The following is an 8,855-nucleotide window of genomic DNA, read 5'->3' as shown; positions in this document are numbered from 1 at the left end:
GTTTTTTTTTTTTTCTTTTGTCGTTGATTTTGTTTTTTATAACCCAATAAGTATATGGATGAATTCTAGAGAAAGTATGGTAGAAAAAATAATTAAATAAGTTAACTTCCTGGGTAAAAATTATTTACTGAAAACAGAAGAAAGTATTGAAAAGACGTAAAGAACATGAACTGTAACCATGAAAGAAAATAAATTGTTGGACTTTTAAGTGCTTTGCCCCACAGGATTCATGATAGGGACAGAATGCTGATTCATCATGCAGCAAATTCAATAATCCAATCAATAGGCTATAATTGTCAGACTGGATTTGTACAAAGAAAATCACGATCCAAGTATGTTACGTACAGAAGACACACTTAAAATAATGTGGGAGGCCTAACATGCAAATGGCAACCAGACAAAAGCTGAGGTGACTGTAGTAATTTGAACAAGATAGACTTTACAACAGAAGGGACATGCCGGAGCTCAAGTTTTATTACCAAGCTATAGTGCTATACAGAGGGTGGCACCAACAACAGGATAGACACACCTTAAATAAACCCATATGACCACAGTCAATTAATTTTCATTCTTTTTTTTAATTGGATATTTTATGAATTTATATTTCAATTGTTAATCCCTTTCCTAGTTTCCCCTCTGGACACCCGCTATCCACTCCTCCTCTTCCATGCTTCTATGAGGGTGCTCCATCACCCACCCACCTATGCCTACCTCACCTCCCTGACATTCCCCTACCCTGAGGCATCAAGCCTTCACAGTACCAAAGGCCTCTCTTCCCATTGATGCCAGACAAGGGCACCCTCTGCTACATATGCAGCTGGAGCCATGAGTCCCTCCATGTGTACTCTTTGGTTGGTGGTATAGTCCCTGGGAGTTCTGGGCGATCTGGTTGATTGATACTGTTGTTCTTCCTATGGGGTTGTAAACCCCTTCATCTCCTTCCATCCTTTTTCTAACTCTACCATTGGGGTCACCATGCTCAGTCCAATGGTTGACTGTGAGCATCCACCTTTGTATTTGACAGGCTCTGTCAGAGCCTCTCAGAAGACAGCTACTTTAGGCTCCTGTAAGCAAGCACTTCTTGGCAAAACAATAGTGTCTGGGTTTGGTGTCTATATGGGATGGATTCCCAGGTGAGGCAGTCTCTGGATGGTCTTTCCTTCAGTCTCTGCTCCATACTTTGTCCCCATATTTCCTTTAGACAGGAGCAAATCTGGGTTAAAAATTTGGAGATGAGTGGATGGCCCCATCCCCCACACAGGGGCCTTGTCTAACCACTGGATATGGTCTCTACAGGTTCTCCCTCCCCTTTGTTGCGCATTTGAGCTAAACTCATTCCCACTGGGTCCTGGAAGCCTCTTGTGGGACTGTAGGCTGTGCACAGACAGCCTGGTGCCCAGTAGAGCAAAGGTCTGTGACTTGCTGGGTGGTGACTTCCACCAGCAGTGGCAGGTGTTTGGCCACATCCCCTGGGTCCCTGGTTCCAGTCATAGAGCTATAGCCTCCCACAGCCACCCACAGAGAGGGGTGTGACCACCAGTCATTTAGGAGCAATACCAAGCCCTCCCACATGTAAGTAAGGTTTTCCCAAAGCTCTCAGACCAAACCAATGAGAAGTACCTGCTGTCAGACCCTTACCCATCCCAAAACTGTATGAAAGAATCCTATCCATAAGGATTAGAGGTGTGTGAGAACTACTCTGTTGTCCAAGCCTTCTGTCCTAAGAGCTGTAACACTTGAGAAAGTCTGCTCTCCTGAAGCTCCATGGCACTCCCCACTGGCTAGTTGGCCTCAGGCCAACCTGACCCGACTCAGTGCAAGGCAACTCAGAGTAACAAAGTAATCTGGAAGGCACGGCAGAAACTGAGGTAGAGCCAACTGCAACAGCAGAAGCAGCACACTCGACCTCAACTCCCTGCCCTCATTTGCTTCTCTTTGCCAGAACTATCACACCAGGCCTAGCCAGAGATCTCCATGGAAAGTCTCTGGTACACAGGCCCACAGCCTCTTGCTTTCCTGGCATCTGGGACTTGCTGGTGGATACTCCCAGTTACCAATCCCACATTGATACACACCTCTGTTCAAATTCCTGACCCTCTGCGTATCATCCACGTCTCCTCCCATACCTCATCCTGCCCCTTATTTCCCTCTTCCCCTCCTGTCTTCCTCCAAAGTCCCTCCTACCCTCTACCTCCCATGAGTATTATGTTCCCACTTCTGAAAAGGTCTGAAGCATCCAATCTTTTGTCTTCCTTCTCCTTGAGCTTCATACGGTCTGAGAATTGTATCTTGGGTGTTATGAGCTTATGGGCTAACATCCACTTATACCATGTGTGTGTTCTTTTGTGACTGCATTACTTCACTCAGGATGATAGTTTCTAGTTCCATCCATTTGCTAAGAATTTCATGAAGTGAAGTCATTGTTTTTAAAGCTTAGTACTCCACTGTGTAAATGTACCACATTTTCTGTATCCATTTCTCTGTTGAAGGACATCTGGGTTCTTTCCAGCTTCTGGCTATTATAAAATAAGGCTGCTATGAACATAGTGGAGCATGTGTCCTTGTTATATGTTGGAGAATCTTTTGGATATATGCCCAGGAGAGGTATAGTTGGGCCCTCAGTGGTACTATGCCCAATTTTCTGAGAAAGCACCAGGCTTATTTGCAGAATGATTGAACTGTGACTGGTTCAAGTCATGCTGGTTCATGTCTACCTCCATTCTCCTCCTTTTGTGACTTCTTTATTGTTTCTATCTCTATTTTTCGATCCTGGATGGTTTTGTTCAATTCCTCCGCCTGCTTGGTTGTGTTTTCCTGCAATTCTAGTTATCCAAGGGAAAGAAATGAAACTGATCTCCGGCTCACATCAAAGCTCAACTGAAAACAAAGAAAACAACTCAACATGGACCAAAGACTGAAATTTAAGAGCTAAAACCATACAATTCTCTCAATAAAACAAAGAAGAAAAATATTCAAGACCTTGAATTTGGCAAAGAAGCAGTAGGATACAACTATAAAAGAATGAGCCAAAGAAGAAAATAAAAAACTGAACATCACAAAAATTGAAAACCTTTTGTTCTTCTAAAGATGCTGTGAAGAAAGTTAAAAACAACAAAGCAGACGGGCTCACTTTCCCAACCATATATTTGATAAAGGTCTTATGTCTGAATTGTATAGACACATACAGCTCTGGAATGATGAACAAAATAACTTTAAAACAACATATGTATCTTAGTAAATATTTTCCGAGGAAGACATACAGACAATTTATACATAAGAAGTTGCTCAACACTTTCAGTTATAAATGGACTGAAGATAGAAATGAGAATGGCGGCCCTGTTATGTGTCCTAGGAGAGCTAAAATCAGGAAGTCAGAGTGTAAGAACTGACAACAGGCTGGTGATATAGCTGGTGAAAAGCTTGCTTAAGAGGCACAGAGCTGAGATTGAGTTCCCAGCACTCAGAAGATCCAAAGTGAAGGAGGAGAAATTGAAGGTCATGGTCAGTCTGGGATATATGAGACCCTGACTCCAAAACAAATAGTACATGGAGAAACTAATCGCTCATACAGTTTTGATAGAATGTAAACTGGTGTAGCTGCTTTGGTGAACAATGTGGCAGATCCTCAAGTTACTAAACAGAGACTTTTTCTTTAAGAAATATCTCAGAATCCCCATAGTCTGTGTGTGTGTGTGTGTGTGTGTGTGTGTGTGTGTGTGTATCTGTCTGTCTCTCTGTCTCTCTGTCTGTGTGTCTGTCTCTGTGTGTGCATGCATGTGTGCACATGCACTTATATTTGTGTGAGAAAAATATACAAAGAATGAAATAATTAAGGCTTGGTGCTGGCTAAGATGGAGGAACTGGGAAGTGACAAAAATTTCTAGAAATGACTATGTTGATGCTTGCAGATATCTATGAATATTCTAAAAACCATTCAACTATACACCTTAACCTAGTGACTGTGTGGTATATGGATTATGGGTCAATAAACCTGCTCTCTACAACAGAAATCTGAACTTGTACTGTTTGAATTCAAGGACAATAAAACTCAATCATTTTATTGACCTTGGTGCTAAGGACAGGCCATGAAACCTGAGACAAGGTGAGTTCTGAGGCAGCTCTTCAAGAGGAAACAAGTGCCTTTCTGGGACTCTTGCCATTTATATAGAGTCACACGTATTATCTTTTTCCATATTTGCATACAGCCGAGACTTGAGTCCTAATGATTGTATCATCCTGCTGAATTTAGCCACTGATTCATGGTATTGGTATGAACTAAATGTAAGCAAAAGTATATACAGGGATAAATATATCACTTAAGTTTCTACTTCATAGTTAATTATAACTGCTTTAAATCTTAAAAGAAGCCATGTGTTTCCCTATTCATTTGCCTCAAAGTTCTTTCTTTTTTTTAAAAAAAAAGGTAACTGGTCATACATTTTAATTAATTTTTAAAAATACAGCTTAAATAAGCAGAAGCTAACAATTTAAATATAATGAAGCTGCACAATGCATATTTTATAGTTTTCCTAGTAAACTGTTAGTTTTTAAAAATTTTTTTCTATTATTTTATTTATTTACATTTCAAATAGTATCCGCCTTCCCAGTTTCCCCTCCACAAACCCCCATCACACCCCTCCCCCTGCTTCTATGACAGTGCTTCCCCTCCCACCCATCCACTCCCACCTCACTGCCCAAGCATTGGAGCATCAAGCCTTCACAGGACCAAAGGCTTCTCCTCCCATTGATGCCAGAAAAGGCCATCCTCTGCTACATATGCAGCTGGAGACATGAGTCCCTCCATGTGTCCTCTTTGGTTACTGGTTTCGTCCCTGGGAACTCTGGGGGGTCTGGTTGGTTTATATTGTTGTTCTTCCTATGGGGTTGCAAACCCCTTCAGCTCCTTCAGTCCTTTCTCTAACTCCTTCACTGGGTACCCCGCATGCCCCTCTGTATTAGGCAGGCTCTGGCAAAGCCTCTCAGGAGACAGCCATATCAGGCTCCTGTCAGCAAGCACTTCTTAGCATCAGCAATAGTGTCTGTGTTTGGTGGATGCAGATGGGATGAATGTCCAGGTGGCATAGTCTCTGGATGGGCTTTCCTTTCTCTATTCCACACGTTGTCTCTGTATTTCCTTTAGACAGGAGGAAAAAATGGGAGACAGGATTAGGTGAGGGAGGAGATGGGGGATGTACAGAGGGTCAGAAAATTGAACAGAGGTATGTAGCAATGGGGGATGGGGAACTGGGGTAGCCAACAGAAAGTCTCAGATGCTAGGAAGGCAAGAGACTCCCAGGACTCAATGGAGATGACATTAACTTAAATACCCCACAAAGGGGAGGGATAACCTATAGAGGTCATATGGAGAGGTTAGGCACAGCCTCAGGTTGAAAGATGGGACCACCCACCCTTCTCAAAATTCTTTCAAATCTTGTATCATTTATTACGCCTTTCATTCTCAAAGAAAGAAAAATAATGACTGACTCATAACAGTACCAGTAATATTTTTTAATTGTCATGATTTTAAATAAGTATCAAATCCCATGTTTTGTATTGATATGCAAATGAGCAGCACAAAATAATGGCCATCATTCTCAAGTAACTGAAAATCCCAGGTTATCGGCTTAAATCAGAATGTTGTTGATATTATAAAATTCTGTTCTTCCGATATATACTCATTATCCACATGCACAACAGGCGATCTATGGTTTATAACTTCTTATACAATCAGAGAGCTGCCAAGTTAATGATCACTAGTTGACAGTTAACTATCAATTATCCTTTTTTTTCTCATGTTGCAGTGCGTTGGATTCTTTGATAAGTACATGCTAAGGTTTGATTTGTATAGGACAGATGTTTCTAGGTGTTGGAGCTACACTGGTACATAATACAAAGTTCCTGCCCTATAGGAGCTAAAACTCAATAACCAAAGGCAGAAAAGTTAACGGGGGAATCATCATGAGTCTTTCCAAGTATATGATAGAAGTAAAGACTTCAGGGGAGACATTGAGTTGAGTCACAAGACAGAGGCTATGTTCATGTGAAACTGGAGTGTGTGTGTGTGTGTGTGTGTGTGTGTGTGTGTGTGTGTGTCTATGTGTGTGTGAATGTACTTTTGACAAAAGATGCAATCCACTTTGTTGAAGGAACAGCTGCTGAATGTACCCTGAAAGAAACAGGATATTCAGACAACTGTTCTCACTTCTTACTCTCAGAGTATGGCAAATACATGTTGATCAATGAAGTCATAACCCCCTGAAGGTTCAAAGGAATCCTTTTGCTCTTTTTCCCTGGAAAGAACTTTATCTTTCTCATGAGATATTTAAGTGGCCTGTAAATCATCCCTAAGAGCAGGGAGGAAATAGAATCTCCTGAGTCTATCGAGTCTCCTGAGAGTTCTCTTTCCCTCGAGTACTGCCCATTCGAGGCACATCAGGAAACTGGCCCATTTTGCTGCAGCCTCACCGAGAACACGCCAATTTAATTTGGCAAGCTCAAAATGGCAAACACAATTTGGAATACACAAGCACTCCATACCTTGGATGTTCCTAACATCAGAGCAGAATTCCCAAGAGTTTTGAAGTTCAGCCAGTCAAAGCAAATGTCTGCAAATCCTCTCGACAGAAAGCAGACACCCCATGGCCGTTATATTTAGCTGCAGAGTCACTGTGGGGCCTGTGTATCAATCACCTTGTAGAATAAATAACTAGCATCTTAAAATGCACTAAGATGCAGCATTGCATCAGCCTGTGGAATAGTCTGTCCTTAGGAAAATGGCTGTTGCCTGGACAGGAGAGGGAGTAGAATGACACGCTATAAACAGTACCACGCAACCAGTCAGAAAGGACCAGTGAGTGCAGTGATGACCAGGACTCCTGTCTGAGTTCATTATCTGGAATGCTGGCTTTAACACTAAGTCTGGTTCCCTCCGGCTCTCTGCAGCTACTCAGCGACAGACAGCAGGAAGAACTGAAGGGTAGTAGGTTAATTCTGGTTTCTACTCCACTTGTGGTCCTGTGTAACATTTGTTCTAAAGTCTATATCTCACTTTGGTATAATTTGAGGCTTCAGGTTTCTTCTCCAAGGAGGAAGGTGGCAGAAAGAGACAAAGCCTGGGCCATTCTATAACAGGTAAATAAAAACTTTCCTGGGAGGCTGCCTCCAGGTCTGTTGAAACCTGATTGGCTGAAGCACGGTTACTTGGTCATCCCGAGATACAGGCACCAACAAAATAAAATGGTTTGCTTAGGTTCTACTTAAGTAGAAAAAAGACAAAGGAAGATTAAGCATTAATAGTACCTATAGCATAAAAATGGCTCCTGAGTTAGGTGGTCACAACCATACCCAGTACTTGGCCACAGGAGGGTTTTTTTTTTTTTAATACCCTGTCTTAATATTTGTTGTAAATTAAAATTATCATTTTAATAGCCTAGATCTGGTTTGTTGTAGAAATAAAAAGTAATTAATTTATATATAAATACATAATAGGATATATATGTGTATACACACACACACATATATTATATATATTATTAAACATCATCATTCCGAACCCGTTGCTTTTCTACAGTGTTGCTTTTTTTACCAGTGAGATTCCTTAAGCTTTCCACCAATGCTTCTTGTCTGTACTTTCTTTTACTACATAGTTTTGTGTTATTAATTCTCTCTTCCTCAGAGTTCTTTTGATGCTCCTTTCTTTTTTATTTGTTTGTTTTGAGATAGGCTCTCCTATCCACAGCCCAGGCTGGCCGTGTAGTTAAGGATGACTTTAAAGTCCTGGGCTTCTTGCCTCCATTTCCCAAGTGCTGGGATTGGATGAAGGCATCCATATACCAGCTTGTCCTTTTTAATTTATAATAGGAATTTCAAAACCAATTCAGATTTAAGAGTATTTTAGTATATGTGCATGTGCATATATCACCCGCAGAAATTACCCTTAGTGAGAAGCAATAAAATTGATTTTTAACTAAAACGAGTGAATCCGGGGATTAGTGCCGCATATTAGAGACATTGAGAGTAAGAGGGATAACTCCACTTTTAAAACAAAACCTGAAAGATGAAAGCCTAAATTACAAATAAGTTAAAAAAACAAACAAACAAAACAAAGAGCCTCAGTCTTCATGCCACTAAGAGGCCCCCTCTCTACTTGTCAGGGCAAGATTTATTCCCTGATTAGGGATTAAATCAGAGTAGTATGCCACAAAAGCCTATCAGTGATAATGAACAAGCTTAACAATTCTTATTCATTTAGGCTTGGGTTCTGTAACAGTAAAAACATTTTCTAAATCCTTTTTTCTCACCCAAGTCTTAGCTTAACACACCTGCCACCTAATAACCTAAAACACCTCCTCTCCTGTCAGAGAGATCTTGACATCTCTGGCCTTCTGCTTTTCCTTTAAGGTGAATCATCGAGAGGGTTAAGAACCATTTCCAGTTAAATAAATGTCTCGAGAATAAACCTAGTAATTAGTAATTCACATGTAGTGCAATAAGGGAGTAGTGTTCATTCAGCTACTATTCATTCACTCATTCATTCATTCATTCATTCATTCATTTAATAAATGTCTCTCAGGTCCCATTAGCATCTTATTACTAAGTCTCTCAGTGTGAAGAGGCTGGTAAGCAGCCAGAATCAAGCAAGCCCACACCCTGCAAACTTTGCGTTTGAATCAGGTAGAAATTGATTGTACGCCAAAATCCGGAGAATACGACTGCCAATCTAAAGCATATTTGTAAGCGTGTGTAGTGGCAGAATTGTGGGTGGGAAACGGGCTGGCTGAAAGGATGTCTATATGTGTATTTTTATCACCCATGTGTCGGATGAGCCTGAGAGCTGCCAGATAGCTTTCTCGACA

This window comes from Mus musculus, chromosome 17 (genome assembly GCF_000001635.26).
Source record: "Mus musculus strain C57BL/6J chromosome 17, GRCm38.p6 C57BL/6J".
Lineage (NCBI taxonomy): Eukaryota > Metazoa > Chordata > Mammalia > Rodentia > Muridae > Mus > Mus musculus.
Note: the sequence above shows the minus strand (reverse complement) of the source record.